Here is a 21,914-nt window from a genome sequence, read left to right on the forward strand (position 1 = left end):
CGATTTAAAAAAAATTTCGTATATAGAATCTCCTCATCGAGCACTATAAAAAATGTCGTCATAGCAGTAAATTATCTCTTATAGTTTAGGAGATATTCGCATTTGAAAATTAAAATTTTAAAATTTTTACCGTTCTTACTTTAGTTTTTTGATAATAGCGGGTCCAAATATTCCCGATTTTCGCCATTTCTTTTTTTATTCGCTTAACAACAAGTTTATATATCAAGCAGTGAAAGAATTATGTAAAAATCATGACTGAGTCCAAAGTTATAGGCATTTTAATTTAAAAAATTAAAAAAAGGCGATTTTTTGCCATTTTTTTGGGAAAAAAGTATCTTTTTCTTTTTAAGTTATCTAAAAAGTTTCTAAGAAGATGTATATAGAATTTATACTTTTTGAAAAGCTGACTTTACATCAAATACGATAAATGAAACAAAACCTAAAAATTTTTGATACCGAGGGGACCAGGTCCATCCAAAAAACCCTATTTTTTTATAGAAAATTCAATTTTGAGCAAAAATTCTCAAATCGCATAGTCGATATCAAATTATAGTGACCTGTTTTATATGACCCAATATGTTCTTAATCATTTTGTAACGGGTTTCGATAACCCCGCCCCTGGTATGGATATAATAGGCAAAAAACCAAAAAATCCCATTTTTGGGATTTTTTAAAACTTTTTTGGGAATTCCGGGATTTCTAATAAGAAAATTCGAACTTTTTATTTAATTTTAGATTTTGAGTAAAAAAATCTACCTAACTGTAAAATTTCATCAAAAAATATTCATAAATAAAATTTTTATTGCAATTTGAAAAATTTGTATCTTCGCAAAAACTGAATAAAAAACATTTTTTAATTTTTTTATAGAAAATTCAATTTTGAGCAAAAATTCTCAAATCGCATAGTCGATATCAAATTATAGTGACCTGTTTTATATGACCCAATATGTTCTTAATCATTTTGTAACGTGTTTCGATAACCCCGCCCCTGGTATGGATATAATACGCAAAAAACCAAAAAATCCCATTTTTGGGATTTTTTAAAACTTTTTTGGGAATTCCGGGATTTCTAATAAGAAAATTCGAACTTTTTATTTAATTTTAGATTTTGAGTAAAAAAATCTACCTAACTGTAAAATTTCATCAAAAAATATTCATAAATAAAATTTTTATTGCAATTTGAAAAATTTGTATCTTCGCAAAAACTGAATAAAAAACATTTTTTAATTTTTTTTAAAAAAGTATTCCGCGAATTTTTTAATTTTCAAAAATTATATACAGTTTTGAAAAATAGACAAAATTACCTTTCCATTGATATATAACGTGCCTACCTAATGTTTTTTAAGTGACAAATTAATTAGGGAAAACTCAACATCTTTTAGAAAATTTACCTAGCACTATTATTTTCATCCATAACGTTAACTCTTAAATTTGTTACATATATTAAAAAATTTTCAGGTATTATTTTTTAAACTGTAATGATTTTTACCCCTATAGGTCACTTTAATAGGTAGCTTATTAAAGTGACCTATTGAGGAAAAATTCATTACATAAGGATACGTTAGACATATTAGGTAGAATATCATAACCCTTTAAAAAATAATTTAATTTAAGTACCTGTAATTAATATATAAGACAGGTTTATATCTGTTTGTAATTATTTGTAATTTTCTAACCATGGCGATCGTACTAAAAAAAAATGATTTGTGCTCCATTTTATTTGAACACTCTTCAGCTCCTTTTCAAGATAAAGTGAACTTCTTATTGAAATATATTGAAACTGCACATAAAAATAAAGTGGATAAAACTGATATATGTAAAATTGAAAATTTTATAAAATCAGTTGATATAAAACTGAAGAGTGTTCGGTATTCCATTGCTAAATTTCGATCGAAATTTTCTGATTGGCTGGATGAATGTGTAGAAGTTGCTATTTGCGTATCAACTGTTGGTGCTCCCTGTAAGCAGTATGAGGATTTGAGCTCAAAATCTAAGAGGAAAAGGTTATCAACTTCACTAGAAACCTTATCTAACGAAGAAGTTTCGGACACTTTTAAAGCAATGTTAAGAAAAGAAAAACAGCCTTTGGATGCCATAAAAATTGCAAATATTCTTCCAACCGCATCACCAAGACGACTGAAAAGAATTGTAAAGAGTATACCCACACCATCATCTGATACAACGTTCACTGAGGAAGAAGCTATTGCGCTTATGTTGCAGCTGGGATTAAGTCGTGATAACTACATAACGTTAAGAAAGGCGCTATCTGAAAAAGGAGTGGATGTTTTACCATCATATGACAAAATAAATGAAAAGAAGAAAAGCATTATACCACCTCCTATTGAAATAACTGATCGGAAGGCTGTTATTGGACTCGGCGCTCTACTCGAAAATACTGCTTTAAGGATTGCTTCTGACTTTTCTTCAGACCAACTAAAAAAAATAAATTCTTGTGATCTTCAACTCATTTGTAAGTGGGGATGTGATGGATTATCAGCACTCTCGGAATATAAACAAATCAACACAAGTGAATCATCTTCCGAGTATAAAAGTGTATTTATGGCATCGCTAGTTCCATTAAGAATTCGAAAGTATGCTGACAGCGATTCTCCATCAACCAGTTTCGATGATATTTGGAAGAATTCGACTCCAGGATCCAAAGCTTTTTGTAGGCCAATAAGCTTTGAGTATATAAAGGAATCCAAAACAACAACGCAAGATTTGATAAATCGTATTGAAGCAGAAATTAAAAACTTGGAACCTATAACAATCGAAATAGAAAATTATTCGTTTAACATGTCCTATGATTTAAAACTTACAATGATTGATGGGAAAGTTGGAAATGCCATTACAGGAACATCATCTACTTGGTACTGCTACATATGTGGTGATAAAAAATCAGAATTTTCGAATATTTCCAAGCAAAGATCAATAAATGAGGAAACATTACAATTTGGAATATCCCCCCTACATGCTCGCATACGATTTCTGGAACATTTTCTACATTTAGCATATGATTTAAAGTACAGAAGCATACCGGAAAATGCAAACAAAAGTGCAAATAACAATAAGGAGTTAATGGAAATGAGAGCCAGTGAGAAACGAAGAATTCAAGAGGAATTTAAAAAGCGGATGGGATTAAATATTGATAAACCACTCACAGGATATGGAAGCACAAACGATGGTAATACCGCTAGACGTTTTTTTAAACATTTTGAAACTACTTCCGAAATAACCGGAATTAGTATGGATTTACTGCAAAAGGTCAATATTATTCTAATGGCGATAAATAGCAAGCATAAAGTGAACGCAACAAAATTTGGAGAGTATTCTACAAAAGTTTCTAAATTACTTTTGGAATTATATCCCTGGAAAGAAATGACACCTACAGTTCACAAGATATTATGTCATGGAAAGGTCATCATAGAACATAATATTCTGCCTTTAGGAGAGCTTACAGAAGAACCCCAAGAATCGAGGAATAGAGACTTTAAGCATATTCATCAGTTTAGCTCAAGGAAGTGTTCTAGGCAGTCTCAAAATGAAGATATTTTTAATAATCTGATTCTATCTTCTGATCCTGTTTTATCTACTATAAGGAAACGTTGGATTTGCTACAAAACGTTAGCATTTGAAAATATTCATGAATTTAAAGATTTACTTTATCTTTTAGATATGGACTACTGTGATACCGATTATTTTACAAAATTATATTAATTTATAAAAAAAAAAAAATTAATAAAGACTATTTTTATATAAAATAAATACTTGTTAATTTTTTTTAGGGATAAAGAATAAAAGATTAATCGTAAAAAGTGGCTGTAAAAATTCATAAAAATTTAGGTAGTAAAACATGCCTAACAAATGTATGGATGAAAATAATAGTACTAGGTAAATTCTCTAAAAGATGTTGAGTTTTCCCTAATTAATTTGTCACTTAAAAAACATTAGGTAGGCATGTTATATATCAATGGAAAGGTAATTTTGTCTATTTTTCAAAACTGTATATAATTTTTGAAAATTAAAAAATTCGCGGAATACTTTTTAAAAAAAAATTAAAAAATGTTTTTTATTCAGTTTTTGCGAAGATACAAATTTTTCAAATTGCAATAAAAATTTTATTTATGAATATTTTTTGATGAAATTTTACAGTTAGGTAGATTTTTTTACTCAAAATCCAAAATTAAATAAAAATTTCGAATTTTCTTATTAGAAATCCCGGAATTCCCAAAAAAGTTTTAAAAAATCCCAAAAATGGGATTTTTTGGTTTTTTGCCTATTATATCCATACCAGGGGCGGGGTTATCGAAACCCGTTACAAAATGATTAAGAACATATTGGGTCATATAAAACAGGTCACTATAATTTGATATCGACTATGCGATTTGAGAATTTTTGCTCAAAATTGAATTTTATATAAAAAATAGGGTTTTTTTGGATGGATCTGGTCCCCTCGGTATCAAAAATTTTTAGGTTTTGTTTCATTTATCGTATTTTATGTAAAGTCAGCTTTTCAAAAAGTATAAATTCTATATACATCTTCCTAGAAACTTTTTAGATAACTTAAAAAGAAAAAGATACTTTTTTCCCAAAAAAATGGCAAAAAATCGCCTTTTTTTATATAATTCTTTCACTGCTTGATATATAAACTTGTTGTTAAGCGAATAAAAAAAGAAATGGCGAAAATCGGTAATATTTGGACCCGCTATTATCAAAAAACTAAAGTAAGGACGGTAAAAATTTTAAAATTTTAATTTTCAAATGCGAATATCTCCTAAACTATAAGAGATAATTTACTGCTACGACGACATTTTTTATAGTGCTCGATGAGAAGATTCTATATACGAAATTTTTTTTAAATCGGAACTCAAATGAAGAAATAAGATCGTTTTAAAAATTTAACATAGCCGAGGTGTCCTAATTTGAGGACCCCCCGCCGGGCCCCTGGTTGGCCTATAAGGTCCAAATTCAAAACCTAAACTCGACAACACCTCCTTTTTGTGCATACCAAATTTCATTAAAGTCGGATTAACCGTTTAGAAGTTACCGAATTATTTCCCTCTTTTTTTTTTCCTATACCACTGTGCGTCCTTCTATGGCATCGAAATGGCCCAAGGGTATTGTAAGGTAATCAATATCATTGCGAGGTAGCAGCACAAGGTATTTGTAATTCAAGAAACTTTGCATGTTTGGATTCGATTGGACAAGGAACTATGTTCTTTCTTTTTAAACTAATTAAGGTAAAGTTAGGAGATGACATTTGGCTATAAACTTTATAAAATTCTTTCAAATTATTACCACTACACTTTGAGCCATTTTGAATTGGAGTAGGATATATTTAATATTTTCAAATTTTTGTATGAGAAGCGTTAATCGTTGTATCTTTATCTTAATGCTATAATATTATCATTACAATATAAACACATATGCTTAAAAAAATAAAATCCTTATATTTTTTTACACTCCCCCATAGTCTACTTAAGCCTTAACAGATTGCTCACAGAAACAAGTAAGAGCGTTATATGCGTTTGCATAGAATCTTGTTTACCCAACATCAAATTAATAAACAAGTGAAAATAAAATTGGAAATATAATTTTCCAATTTGAATCCTTAAATCTCTTTGCTTAAGATTCAAAGAATTATTGGTTGCCTTTGGAATGAGGACTTTGAATAGAATCAACGTTTTTCATGTTTATTCCGATTCGTATGGTCTCCGGTAGGGTAGGATGGTTAGTTTCTAGTCTGCTAGATATAAGGTCATGGCTTCGATTCCCACCAGAAGTACTGCTGAAGGAGTGCACAGCAGCACCGATAGTCCCTAGGTATATTTCTTCGGATTTGATGTACATATGTATGTATGTACATCCACTATTCAAACTAATATATATTTTGATTCAAAACATGTTAATGGTTTAACCTATTTGATCTTCTTTTCTTCTGGGCCCCATCGTGCTAACAACAAACGGATTCCCATCAATGTGAAAATTGCCACAAAATATTTATTTAAAATTTAAATAAACTGTTGTAGTTATATTTAAATATAATGAATATTAATTTTCTTTATAGACTAACAAACCTATTCATAAACAAGTAAGAAATTATAGTCGGGCGTGGTCGACCATATAATAGCCTACACTAATTAAGAGAATAGAAAATTACTTATTTGCTTAAGTTAAATGTCTCCGATATATTTAAGAAATTTATTGATGAAAAACTAATTTTCTGAAAGATTCTTTAAATCGGGACTGGGAAAAATTTGGTCCAATCCCCTTAAAATTTGGTGGATGGATGGATATACTTTTACATAAAATGTTTTTATTCTAAATTTCATTGCGGCATTGGTTTTTAAGAGAATTTTGGATATTTAACGCATTTTCTAAATGGGATTTTGTATGAGGGCTAGGGTCAAATGAGGCCTGATCATTACAAAACTCGGCAGGGTCATCAACGCAAGTATAAAACTTAGTTGTACCGTTTTTTGTCGAGATGCAGGTATATAAAACATAATTATGAGGTCAAAAGTCCGATTCTGGAGGCTCAGTTGTATGGGAGCCAGGGTTAGGGGGAAATGACTACATTTTCAATTACAATTACATTTGAATTAATTGTAATAGAAGCTTTACCAATTACAATTACTTGTAATTATAATTAAAGTTTTTCCAAAGACAATTATTTGTAATTATAATTGAAGTTTTGCCAATTAGAATTACTTGTAATTGTAATTGAAGAATTTCTTTTGTTTCTTATAATTACATGCAATTTGTAATTAGTAATACCTTAGTGACAATTACAAGTAATTTTAATTGGAAACTTTAATTACAACTGCAAATAATTGTAATTGGTTATTGGTTAATTACACATTACAAGTAATTGTAAGTGGAAAAACTTCAATTGCAATTGTAATTGTTTATTGCTTAATTTAACATTACAAGTAATTGACCATATAATGAATTAGCCCATACCTGATGAGAGCTAGGTAAAATAATAGAACGATTTTAACCATTTTCAATAGGTTTCGTCCCAGGGACAATGGAAGGTTATGTACATTAACTGACAGACGGACGGACTCACTCAGAAAATCATTCTAAGATTGGTATACCGTCACAAACATTAGCACAAACCCAATAACCTCTTCCCATTAAAGTGATATACCCGATAGGTTAACACTACATTGTATTGTGGCTGAAATATTGTCAAAAATTCACTTAAGACTATTTGGTCCTTCTTAAAGATGTGGAAAATACTTCGATTCGAAACAAACCTAACAAAATGTTCAAATCTCCTTCTAATGTTGTATAGCTCATAAGGGGTATAATAAAAGCCCATCAAATTAATAGCCTTGTGTATCTAATAAGCTTAGCACTTTTGCCTCAATGCTATAATCTATGATTACATTGAAAAAGAAGAAAAAAAAAAAACTTAAAATGAAAGAAAAATGAATTAAGTTGAAGGAAAAGTAAAGCCATGAAACGTTATGAAATGATGTTACGGCATTAAATTCTGGCAGATATGTAAATTAAGCGTCATAATTTAATGTAATGGAAAAAATGTGATAAAAATAGTAAAGAAATGGTAATAGTGTACGTCAGTCATGGACATATTTTTTTTTTAAATTCTGGGTAAATGCTTTCATGTCATTGATACGCGTGTATTACATGCTAATTCAAACTTAATAAAACCTTATATCGTTTATTATCTGTTGCCACTTCGGCATTAAAATGGAGTTCGTTATTTGTAGCATCACACGTAAGCATACTAGGGGTATTGCCCATTACTGCAATATATGTATATGCAATAGTATTATAGTGTAAATATATATAAAAGTATATTTCATCATGAGTAGTTTTCATGTAGTTTCTTTCCTAAGACAGTGACCGACCACGCAATAAAGTGGTTTTTCTATTTTTCTTTTCTTCTTTTTTCCGTAAGTTTTTCATTGTTTTACTAATACATTTGCATAAATTTCTACAAGTTTTACTCGATTTTTGTGTATGTATGCATGAAGGACATTATGAAGGTAAAATGTTTCAGCTGGGTCTCCTCTCTCTCTCTGTAAATGTGTAAATTTTGGGTAAAATTTAAACAACTAAAGAAAATTCTAATTTAAACACCAACTTGTTAAGATACATTTTGCACAGGAGGAGTTAAATTGTAGGGAAAAAACTTTAAATTAAAAACTCAAATATTGTCCAACTACACAATGCTTTATAAGTTTTTTCATCAAACAATGTTCTTTTGTGTTAAATTATCAAGAAATTCTTCAGAAGGTAAAAAAGTGAAAAAAAATTGTTCGTGTAAATCAAGAAAAAAGTTAATGAAGACAAAACAGTAAATTGTAATAAATAAGTAATAGTTAGTAATGAAATATTTTATTAGTGGGATTAAGTTTTAATTAGGGCAGCAAAAAAGTTTCAAAATTATGTTATAATATATCGTTAGAAGGGAATTAATTGTCTCACCCAAATAGCACTTTTTATTGATCGAAACTACTTATCAGAGGATCAACCGATCCTCCCAATAGCAAACTACTATGCTTTAGATAATTAATGACAGGTTATGGAATAAAGTACTTTCTGAGGTGTGTAGTGGAGGAAAATAAGAAAAGTGTTAATGTTTGAATCAAATTGACTAATATTATATTATACCTGGAAGATGCTGGCTGGAAAGATGTTCTACAACGTATGGATCGTCCAAAAAATGAACTTTCTCTATAATGGAAAGTGCGTTCAGTGTTTCAGTCTATGGCATGTGGATGAGATCTACGTGAAAGTCTTGTCTTCCACTATCTCTTTTAAACAGTGTCCATAGAAATATCTGTAGAGTAAGGACAAGCATGCTACGTTCTAGTGAAAGTATGCTATGTTCTGGGGAATCAACAGAATCAGTGACAGTTTCATCGTCTATAAGACACACTTCCCTTCTTTGTATCCTGTCAACCAACTCAAGGCCATATAAGGGAATTATATTAAATTTTAGGTCGTATGTAAGTGGTGTAAATGCTGGACAGATCGGAGGAAGCGAAGTAATGTATAAAACGTCTTAAAAACCTAAACATTTAAATGCATCTTTTGCTATTTCAAAGATAAGGCGGTTCCATCAGATGTCACATTGTATGGTCATACACAGAATCAAATGCATCGATGATCACATCATTCATGCGAAGATGTAGTAAAAGAGGCGTTACAAGTCGTTTACGAGTCAGTGAAGAATATTGGATTTTAAGGGCATTAAAATTTACAGGATTAAATTTACTCCACGCGGATAGGGTCATTAAGTCTAGGTTTAAATCAGAATATGAATGACATATATTGCAGTCATCCGCATTGGATTCGATGTTATCATTAATAAGTCGTTAAGAGTTAAAGAAGCCTTGAGGAACTCCGGAGATTAATATAAGATCGTTAGAAGAAGACGCCTCCATAACTATTCACATGATTTTCTTGAGAAGGATATTTGAAATAAAAAGGCAAAATTTCATTCCTACTGCTCATACTCGATAAAATGTCTTTGATGAGTCCAATACCACTACTCTGCTTACACCCATGCGGTGAATTTATCGGCATCTCTGCTCTGCGAGAAGTACCATTAGGTCGCGAGTAAATCGACCAGTTCGAAAGCTATAGGGTCTGTCGTCGAGATGTTAATTATTATACAAATAGACTACCAAATGATGGTTTAGAACACTCTCCATGACTTTAGATAGAGAGTAGAACAAATTGCAATCCGGCGGTAGTTGTCCGGGTTCTATGAATCCCTTCCTTTTCTATGGTATCAGTGATTAGGGATACTATTATAACTCTCGTAACGACTGTATACGAATTAGTGGTTAAACAGTAGTGGAATTGACTTTCTTTTAAGGGAGCATTGACTCCTTTTAAAACAGCTGATAAGTGAAACAATTGACAAGAAAACAGTGTCAACTTAACTAATCTCTGCAATTAGCTAAATATTACAATTTTTTTTAGCATTGGATAATGCAGTTTGTCGGTTATGCAGTTAAAAACAGTGAAATTTATCAAATTTCCTGCAAGTTTTTTAATGAATGAAAAATTCATGGAATTTTTTTTTAGAAAAATTAAACATAATGTTGAGTTTTAGTGGAATTATTCTAGAAGTTTATCATATTAGTTGTTTATGTATTTGAAAATCTTTATTCTTCTTTAAAATCGCTAAGCATCTTTATTTTACTTTTTCGTGAAAAAAGTCAGAAAATACCAACCAATTGATAGACGACTTTTTCTTTGACAATGGAAATAGCAACAGTAAGTAACATCAACAACAATATGTAGTTAATACAAATAACAAGCAACAATAACAATATGTAACAGTATTAAAGTTGTATTTAAGAGACTATGAACAAGAATAAAGAATAAACATCCGTTTCCTTGGGTTTGTATTTCATATTTCTTTATTATCTTCATCTGTAACATCAACAGCAATAGTAGAGTTGCCCAGCAAGTTTGCAAGGAGTCAGTATATGTCTCTTCTTGGGTTATTTGGCAAATATGCACTCTTTGCAATACGAATAGGAATTCAGGTAACACCCTAGTGTTTAAGCGGTAAGTTAGTAATATAAAACAGTCACCCCAAAGCTGCAGGGTAGTAACTGCAACAGCATCATTTATTGTATGTAGTTGTAATCGTTGTTAAACAACTACTCTTGCAATTTGTGTTTCCTTCCCGATTAGTGCTTAACAATGGCAACAGCAACAACAGCAACTGTATTAACAATTACAACAACATTTAACAATAGCAACAAGACGTACATAAGTAATAAAGTATCTGAAATATTTTTCTTTTTTTAAATTTGTTCTTCTTTTCTATGTTGTTTTGTATTTATTTGATTTAACATCAAACTATCTGACAACAACTACGACTGCAAATGTTACAGTAGAATAAATTTTAAAAACTAGTCAACTAATCAAAATTTCTTTCTTTTTCTCTTTTCAAAGCAAATCGATTTCGATATGAACTTAATAAAGTAATGGCAGAGCAGCAAAATATATACACAACATGAGAAAACATTAATAGTTACTTTAAAACTGATAAAATACTTATAACTAATTTACAACAATAATATTATACTTATCAAGAAGTAAAATAACCCAGCAGTTATGAAAGTAACTAATGCGTCTCTTTTAAACAGTATTTCTAAGTAGTTATTTAACATAGCACAAGTAGTCTAGCATAGAGTCAGTTGCTACTTTATTATTTTCGATATTGTCTTATTCATTTTTCCTTACACTTTGATTTCAAAAGCCCCTTTATAATCTATATTTTATATTCGATTAATTTGACTTCACTCTAGGAAAAGGATAAGTCACACTTGAAGAGATTTAAAGTAGTTAGTAGTAACAATATTTCGAGTAGTTCTGAATAACTCTAACAAATTACAGATTACTCGATAACCAAACTTAAGTAAAAATTGTTTTTCCGCCCGATTACCTGTAATATGTTTAAGTAGTCATCAGTCATTAAATATTACTGTATAAATGGGATACATTAACTACTTTCAAGACTACTGGGTATATCTAGATACTAACTAAAGGAAATATTGTGTATTTTTTTTGTATTTAAAACATCATCTTAGGAACTACACTATGTTTGAATATCCAGAAAATGTTAAGCTCTTTTCATCCATTGTTATGACAGCAAATCAAGGCAAACAAGAACAAGAAAAACAAATATGTATGACAATGACATTTAAATACAAACAACAATAAAATCATTGAACAGCAACTTGATGATTTTCACAATTGAATAAAAGAAACCAGTTGACAGTGAAATGTTTATAAATAGGACAATAGTAAACAAGTAAGAAATACTTATTTATTTTGACTGAATAGAAAGACTTTGTAGATGGTTGGATTAAAGATTTTTGAACGGAATTCTTAAATAAAACTTATTAAATGTTGTTTTTGGCTTTTTAACAGTGGAATTTGAAATCAAGATAACATTCGGGATTCGAAATAAATGTAGCACACTTCGGGTTTCAAGCTTTGGGTTACAATATCTCTAAGAATGAAGAAGTTATAACACGGGTTAAACCTGTATTTTAAGGTAGACTTTCAGATTTCAAAATCTTCGCGCTGATATAACGTTTCTGACCAATGCTTTCTGGGTTAAAAATTTGTTGGCTTGCGTTATTAGCAATCTGGCTATGGAATGACTACAGTCAAACTACATCGAAGACGCTGACAACTTTGGACACCATATCCAGAATGTCAGATATCCTTAAACATGATGGCGATAAACTCAACAGATATTCTATATAGTACCACAACCAGAAAGATCCCAGCAATAAAATATAGAAGTAGAATTTACTCCATGGAAGTACTGAAAAAATCTGAAAAAGTAATGATTTTAACACAGGCTTGTCATAGGAGGGATGTTTCTTTTATTTGATTCCAAACTCACCACTTCTGTAGTCATTCTCAAGAAGTAATTTTATTGCTCTTTTTTTGATAGATATTCGGAAGTGAAATTGTAATATAATAGAATACTATATAAACATCACTTCCTCAGAAGGAAGTACTTCGTTTTATTTTTGCTGGGATATGTCCAATATTTTAGAGATGATTCTTGGCATATCTTCTGAAACTAAACTCAATTAAGCAACATGATTTTCACAGAGCCCTGTGTAAATTTGATATCCATGCAAGAAGACTTGTTATAACCACATCTGGAAAAGTTGTCATGATGAAGAGGAATCAATTGAGCATCTCGCCAGTCACTGATCTGCATTAGGCGATATTATTTTTAAATTTCAATAATAGCGTTGCTTCAATGGTTTGTCAGAGTTATTTGACATAAGGCTAGACAGCATTATAGCCTCCATTAGACAATTCAATTAGTTCAGAATTAGTGTGTTCTGATTGCACCAGTAAAGTTCCCCCGAATCCTGGCATAAAAGAGGAGCCAGTACTGACGTGACTACAAACTGGTGGTGTCAAATGTATCCTCGGCCTTTCTTGAAATGATTTGACATGGTACTGAACTTGAGAACTTTTTTATGGTAACACGGGAACCGATAGCCCCCAGGTATTGGTCTTTGGTCTTTTTGGGTGCACGAGGTAGCTTCCCGGGAAGATAATGTTGCAAGGTGAAATAAATATTTCGGGATAAGTTCAGAGCTGTTGTCGAAAAAACAACAGATATACATCTTCAGAGAAGTGACTGTGGGGCTAAGTGCTGCAAATGTGTTGGTGACAAATGAATTAGATACAGAATGACTGAAGGTATATACTGCCCTCGCTTACCCGTATTCCTAGAATGAATGTTTTTGATGTTTTGCAATGAATGTGTCAGATAAATAGCGTCCAGGGTTGATGGATCTTATTCAAGTGACAACAAAGAATTGACCGTTTTTTTTCGGGTATGTTTAGGCTTGGCTCTGTTCATATCAGACTTACCGTTCTCTGTGAAAAGAAACTTGTCTTTGGCTTATTTATATGTAATCGTATTTTGCACTACCGATTACGTCTTATTCCCAAATTAATAGAGATCATTCCATCTGCGTAGTTTTAATCGTAAGTGATGTTTTGACATCTCGAAAGTTACGCAGTGGATCAGAAAATAGATACCTCAAGTACTCAAGTAAAGTGCTTGTTTATGGACAGTTAGAACTACGTACAAAAATATCCCTCTCAGTATTCATTGCAAGTCACAAACAGGCGATTGTGAGTCGTCTCTAGCTCACCCTGTGGTTGAAAAATTACTACCGTGAAATAGGCGTATCACGTAAATTAATAGTTTTCTGCATCAGTACCTAACACTGTCACCCTCTCTCTCTTTATCGCTCTGTTGATAGTGTATTTTCGTGTTATCCACTTTTTATCTATATGTGATCTAAATAAAGCTTGCACTGCAGGAATGATAAGTCCAAATTGAATAAGAAGTCTAGATTTATCCAGAATAGTGTCTGTATAAGTCCCTGACTCTCTGCCTTATCCATATTTCTATGTAAAATTCTCTTTTGCTTCAATATCTTTTCAGATGTCACAAGTGGACCAAACGGACATATGTGTGTTCTAAATTAAGCTTGCACTACAATTGGTTCAGAAATGGTAAGTACTGATTGAATCATAATAGTGTTTGTGTAAGTCCCTGACTCTCTTTCTCTCTTATCCCTAAATTTTCTATTCGAAACTTTGTTGATTTTTTTCTCTTGCGCTTCAATATCTTTTCAGATACCACAAAGTGATAGGATGAAGTCAGTCAAAAAGCTAACCTAAACTTTTTGACTGATTTTTTGCTAAATCTGATCGCCATTGAATACGACTTTATTAATCTATTTTTAATATTTTGATCACAATTTCTTAGGACATTGGTATAGTTAACGTGTTATATTGTAACGATTATCAAGTATGGAAAACAAGAAGACTTACACTACTCTATCAGGATGGAATCGTGGGTTCGATTCCAACAGAGATTTTGGTTTGTTACATTATGTTGCAAGCTAGTAGGTTTAAATTTTTTAACTAAATTCATCTTTGGAAGCATAATCGTCTGTCTAATATTTTCATAAATATATGTATGAAAAAATTGATTTTTCAGAAATATCCAATTCTTAGAGATTTTACTATTCTTTACAAGTTTTGCAAATATTGAAAAATTCATAAAGTTTGTTATTTTATCCATACTATCTAATCCTTATTGATACAGTTTAGCTGTAAGTAGTCAAAGGTCAATTTTAAATCCTTAACATCAACTATAAACATTTTACAAAATATTTGTATAATAGTGGCTCTACTTACCAATTGTCATGTTATGTGGAATCTGCAATAGAAAAGTTAAAAAATTATTAATTTTAATATTTATTAAGTAAATTGTTGTTTATTTAAAGTTTAATAATATACGAGCTGTATCTTTTCTAGACTAGAGACTTAGAAAAGAAATAAGTGATATCTTTATGAAAATGCATATTTTTTAGAAATAATTTCATTTCCCGCGCTTAATAATAAGTACTTGTTTAATCCCAATAATGTATTGCCTAAAAGCAGGCGTCATAGGAGTTAAAGTTGCAAATTTGCTATACTTTGTATGTGTATTTGAATATGCAAAAATTTACGTACACCCAACAGTTCGACAAAGAGTCAATGCATCCGAAAAAGACACTGATTTTCAATAACATCTAATCAACTAGTTGGCTCTAATTTGTCTTTCGTCATGGACGTACTCTTTGTAAACGAGAATGAAGATATTCGTCACTTTAGTGTCCCCTTTGTAAACGATAGAGTGGACACCTAAACAACAAACTTAATCATTTTGTCTGTCTCTTCGTTGTCTGTGGGATGACGATTGACTTGCTCGTAGGACAAGCACATGTTCAAATAGCTGGGCAGTCGGTGACTAGGGGAATCCTAAGCTGTATGTTAAATATATATGTGGTTCAGGACTGTCCAACCGAACTGCTGGGCATACTATATATACGTGAGATTGTTTATATGTATTTATGTTTATGGTTGGTTCCTGAGGTTTCGATAGTTGTTATTTGAATTTGAATTCAAATTTAAATTTGCATGTTTGTTCGTTCGTTCGTTTGTTTGTTTTCTGGTGATGTTTGTGATTGTATTCAAATTTGTACTATTTATGTAAATTGTGTCAATTCAATGTAGAAATCAAACCAAACATAATGCAAATGTTTGTATGTATGACAGTGTGTGTGTGTGGGGGGTGTATAAAAAGCATAACATGTAATACATATGCACAAAATGTACATAAATCGTATTTGTGTAAGTGAAAATATGTATATATGCATGTGTATAAGTGAGTTTATTATTTGCAGCCCCAAACGTATTTTTGTTGATATCAAATGTTATTAATTCACAACATTTTGAAGTCACTTTTAATTTGAACTTTTTTAAATGCCACCTTCACTTGTCATTTAGAAAATGAGTTTTTTCTGTGTTATTGTTGTTGTACACTTGATTTTTAGGAATATTCAACGTTCATGATATGGGGAAATGTGCAAAATATTACAATAAAAAAATGAGCACAAAATATTTCATATAATGTGCAATATTGCATGTTTATTATTTATTATTTAAAAACAAAATGAAGCAGTTTGCAAGCTAATCGTATAGTACAGAAGTGGTTAGAAAAATAGTTAGGTACTTTAAAATTATTTAAAACTAGCTATACCCAGTATGCTTTGCTACCCTTAAAGCAATATTTGTAAATAAAAACCCACTATTTTGAAGATTCTAACTACAATAGTTTTCCAGATTTACATTACATTACACATGGGAGATGTCAAGCAAATTATTGCAAGTTCGCCTGTTTTTATCTATCGCCAATTTCTATCTATCTATGAAAAATTTTAAGAATATAAGAGTTCCCAAGATACATGAAAGTCCGCCCGTTATTCTCTAAATGTTCCCATGAATGTCAAAGTTCTTCATGTAAAATTTGAAGATTCTAGCTCTAATAGTTTCTCAGTGGGGGCTTCAAGCTCCCCAGATGAAAGCCCGCACTTTTTCCCCAAAATGTTCAAATGAATATTAAAATAATTTGTGCAAAATTTTAAGTAGCAAGTTCTATTAGTTTCCCATATAAACGAAATTTTATATTTAATTCATATGGGAGGTGCAAAGTTCCCAATGAAAGTCCGCCCGTTATACTTTAAATGTTCAGATGAATGTCAAAATTCTTCAAGTAAAATTTTAAGATTCTAGCTCTAATAGTTTCTCAGATATACGAATTTTTCTATTTAATTACATGAAGGCTTCAAGCCCCCCTAGATGAAAGTCCGTCCTTTATTCTCTAAAATGTGTAGATGAATATTTAAGTTCTTCGTGCAAAATTTGAAGAATTAAGTTCCATTAGTTTCCCAGATAAACGAATTTTTGTATTTAATTAATATGGGAGGTGCCGCTCCCCTCATGTGTAGTCCGCCAATTTATTGCCCAAAATGTTTAAATGGATGTTAAAGTTATTTATTTATATTGGGAGGTGCCACGCCTCCTACTGCTAGTCCGCCTACTTTTTGTCTTAAATAATCATATTGACACCAAAGTTTCTCCGACAAAATTTGAGGACTTTAACTGTTATATTATCTCAAATATACACATTTCATATTTTCTTAATATGGGCGTGGCTCTCCGCCCACTCAATTTCAAAATAAAAAGTAGCCCATTACCTATTCCAGACATGCACGAATACGCTGTGATGTTAAAGTTATTTATTTATATTGGGAGGTGCCACGCCTCCTACTGCTAGTCCGCCTACTTTTTGTCCTAAATAATCATATTGACACTAAAGTGGCTCCGACAAAATTTGAGGACTTTAACTGTTATATTATCTCAAATATACGCATTTCATATTTTCTTAATATGGGCGTGGCTCTCCGCCCACTCAATTTCAAAATAAAAAGTAGCCCATTACCTATTCCAGACATGCACGAATACGCTGTGAAAATTTGAAAATCGGTTCAGCCGTTTAGTAGTCTATAACGTTCAAACATACAAACAAACACACATTTATTTTTATATACATATATAGATTAATATAATATGGCCAAAAGAATCTCATCGATCAAATTTTCTTCGAGTTGCATATATTCAATATAAGTTATTAAAAAACTTATTTCACCTTTTTTTGTCCACTTGTGTAGTTATGCATGAAAACTAGAAAGTGTATTTTTTACATTATTTATTTAATTTACTTTTATAGCTTTTTTTATAACGATTAATATTTTTTTTATTAAAATTTAATATATTCGTAGTTTTTGAAATAAAAAAAAAACAAATTATTTAGCTCAAGGATAATTATTTAAATATTCCGTAGTAAAAGCATGATTTATTATAAATCGTATCTAAGGTTTAAATTCAGTTTTAAAGTATTTAAATGTGTTAGTTTAGACATTTGTTGATACATATGAATGTGTGTGTTTGAAGGTTTTTTCTTTTTGTTTTTTTTTTTTTGTTGCAGACAACAAAAACCAAACCCAAAATTGCATAAAACAAAGGTAACCACCATTTGACCGTTTAAAACGTTTTTGTTTATAAATCTTTTTTGTTGTTTTAATAACGTTTGACCACATGTGAATTTTATGTTTTATATTAACCACACATTCATACGGACATACAGCAACAAAAACAATTTTTACACACATATACATAAATGCAGTTATACGGATGTATTCGCGTTGTACAGTGGGGAAGTTTTGTAAAAACGGGAATAAAACTGTAGTTTTTTAATATCACTCTCTATATATGAGAATTTTCTAAGAATTTAAATATATTTATTTAATTTTTTCTAATATTATCCCATTGTGCATTTGAACACTTATGCCTATAGTCGTGCCAGAAATATAAATTGTACACTATAACAAAACATTTGCTCTTATCATGTATGAGAGCACAAACGTAATTTTTATACAGGATATTAAAGGAATGTTTTAGTACATATTGCTCATTTACAACAAGACTGTCATAAACAAAAATTCGCTACAGAATACGATTTATAGTAAAGTCTTTCATATAGTTTTAACAAATTTCAAATACGATTATTATTTTCGTTAAAATTATTCACATAATGATTGCAAATGTTTCTTAGTTTTAAAGCAGTTTCAAATCTTACACCTAGGCCTCAATCGGACCTGTTGTGAGCTTCTCTATCATTGTCCTTATTCTATACCCAAAAAACCTTAGCAATAGGGGAAATTTTGTGTAAAATTTTTGGCACATTAGTTTCATCCGTTTACAATTTCAACAAACAGATGGACAGAGAGACGGACAGATATGGATGGATCGTCTTAGAATTCTATAAGGACACATAATATACACATAAATACTTTTGTGAATATCTGGATACTATTATGATATGTTTCAAACGGAATGACAACAAAAAATTTAAGACAAAAATCATAAAGTCGAAGTGCTTTACGTGTGTACCTGGCGTGGAGCCCTATCTCACGGTGGAACTTTTTCAACCACTGGGTGAGTAAAAAGTAAACAACTCACCACTGCCCCATTGTGTATCTTACACGCAGGTCGCAATTTTTGTACATGGAAAAAGCCGGTCCATGTACAAGCACTTTGCTGAAGTACTCGAGCTATCTAATCTCTTGCCATAGTAGTCACGTTGGGGAAAGACAGGTGTCATGAGCAAGCTCTATCTACCCCGACATAATGTCGCCCAATAACACTATTATGGCTCTGTTGATTCGGCAACAGTACCTAGGGGACGTAATTGGTAGTCCGAAACACGGATCATATTAATTGACAAAGACCCACTGTGATAAGTTCAGCATTGCACCATATACTCTTCCCCTTTTTGCTAGACCGTAGTCTAAGATATCGTTGATCAATACACCATCACACATCCGTCAAATCCATCAATCACTCCATTCTCTCTATAGAATCAAAGTAGACATCAGACACATCGTTCATCTTCGTATACCCAATCTTTGCATTATCAGCTCAATTTCAACATTTTATTAATCCACAGTCATGTTATGTAATTTGTACCGCTCCTTGCATCTAGGAACGATAACAGAAATGTATCTTGAAAATTTATATTTCACCGTGTATCAGTCTTTTAACCAAGCACCCACTTCCTGCGATTTAGGTTTCAACCACAGCCACTACGTGGATCCCGATAGAACCTCAATCAACTGACCTGCCAGGACAAGTCCTGTGGGCAACTGGGCACCCGTAGTACCAGATTATGTGGTGCTCTTGTTACCCCTCTTTCCAATTTATGCAAGGACTAGGCCAGTCAGTAAATTGTCAACACCAATTTATAGTGCCGGAAGACTACAGGTATTGGTAGCACCTATCTTCCCCCGGATTGCAATACACCAAGATGCGGTCTGACATCAAGGAAACATGCCCGGGGGGCAGACAAAAGTCATGTTGTACAAAACCAAATATCATTTACTCATGTACATTGTACATGTACATATGTACATTGTAGGATACTTTTTTACTATCTTTCATTGTCGCTAACTTTATATCTTCTTTACATGTTTGTGTTTTTACCTATGTATCTAAAGTTACATTAAGATGCAAGTGTATCTATTTGCAAAATAAATTTGGCTGGATTTGTTATAACAACTTATGCTTTCATTCAAAATTAAATAAACTAAAGTTAATTTTCAGCTGCAAGGACTTTTTTTGAACTATAATGTTTGTTTCAGTATAAAGAAAAATATGGTACAAGTATATGTCAATGGAAAAATTGACTTTGATGTCTAAGTATAATGATTAAGCATTTTATTATCACAAACTTATTCCATATACTATTACGCAGGAAATTACGTTTGTACACTTTCCAATGAAACTAAATTGCAATACACTCTCTATTTGCACTAAGTGTATGTTTATGTGACAACTATAACAGAACAAAAATCTCTAAGAAAAAATTTAAAAAGAATAAAGAATCAACTGCTCGACATACACTTCATTACAAGCTTTGTTAGACTAAACTAACATTGTAAAGAAAATGAGTACAGAGTTAGAAAAGTATTAGAATATACATTTCAAAAACAATCATTATTACCTTGTAATTATGTGAAGTTTAAAAGAATTCAATCATTTAATATCAAAAAATGTTCAACTTGCAACTACTTTTCTAGTTGTAAATAGAAAAGAAGTACTGGATGTAATGCTTGTCAGACGGTTCACTAACATTCGAGACTGGAAAGTTTCAGAAAAATGTATTTTTTAGAACATCGATATCTTGTTTGTTTAATAGAGAAGCAGCAAGGAAGGGAGTTATGCTTTCTAAACTGAAGATAGAAGAACTGGAAGGAACGATATGACTTTATACGTCTAGGCAACATGGTTTTTGAACATCAGTTGATTATACCCTTATAGATCACAATATATTTTTTTCTCATACATACATGTTTTATGAAAAGGAAGCCTGTCTGACGTATAGGTTCTATTAAGGAAATGAAGAGGCAGATGAGCTTGCCAGAACGGGATCTGCTCTAGATATATCCAGCTCCGCTTCAGTAGCAACTACATCAGGTTTTTTCAAGAGCAGTATTGTCAGATTCTTTCTTCAAAAGGCTAAAAATAGCTGGAACAACCAGACACTTGTAAAGAGGCCAAGTTATTGTGGCCCTCCTTCAATGAGAAACGCACAAGACACCTTATAAACCGAAGTAGGCGGGATATATCGAGGTTGGTAGGCAGACATGCAAGTCGACTTGAACTCCCCTACAATAAACAGTGTTGCAGTTGCTAAGAAACTGTCTTCATCTTCTCTGTGTATACCCTGCTCTAGCCGTTAAGAGAAACTATTTCCTTGGCAGTTACTTCATATCTAACCTTGGTGATATATCTGGGTCTAAGCTTAATGATATCCTGAGATTTCTCTCGGCTACAGGCTGGTTTCAATACTGTACAATACTACATCTGACGAGTGGAGTGGTCCGGTTAAAATGGAGTTTCTTGGACTCTACTTGACTGTTCTCGAGCAGTGAACTGCCAACTTAACCAACCATGAAAAATATCTTGAACAGGTTCATACTGACCTAGGTGTATTTTTTCAGATCTGATACAGTATACATTCTCCTATCAATCTAACATAACGTAAAATCGTATACTAAACTATCTTCTTTAACCAATAAGGGAATTATTGAGGTTATCAGGTTAGAATCGCAAAGCATAACTCTTGGTATCGAAAGCTACTCTGAGACTAGTCGCATGTCTAAGCTGCCAAGGGATATATCCAAAAGAAAGTCGGCATGTGAATAACAAGTATTCATGTGTCATTATTTGAACTCATGGAAACTCATGTCCCCTGTAATCATTCATTGAAAGATACAATGGACGGACCTGATCTTCACCAAGAATATTCGATTGAATTTTAAATTGATAAGGATATGATACATTGGGCAATTGAATGTTTTAATACATATGAATATTTGGCTCTGGATTTTATAATAACAACTGATCTG

General features: G+C 31.6%; 1 long non-coding RNA gene across 2 annotated transcripts in view; it reads right to left on the reverse strand.

Moving 5' to 3' along the window:
* The window catches only part of LOC119599541, a 196,038-nt gene that overhangs the window by 31,016 nt on the left and 143,108 nt on the right, over nt 1–21,914 (reverse strand). For both annotated transcript variants that reach the window (XR_005231080.1, XR_005231079.1), the window contains exon 7: nt 14,758–14,779. This is a non-coding gene — a long non-coding RNA (uncharacterized LOC119599541). The remainder of the gene's footprint in view (nt 1–14,757; nt 14,780–21,914) is intronic.

Source organism: Lucilia sericata, unplaced genomic scaffold (assembly GCF_015586225.1).
Source record: "Lucilia sericata isolate MDLA Ls3-8-SP2 unplaced genomic scaffold, ASM1558622v1 Contig000080F_arrow, whole genome shotgun sequence".
Taxonomy (NCBI): Eukaryota; Metazoa; Arthropoda; class Insecta; order Diptera; family Calliphoridae; genus Lucilia; species Lucilia sericata.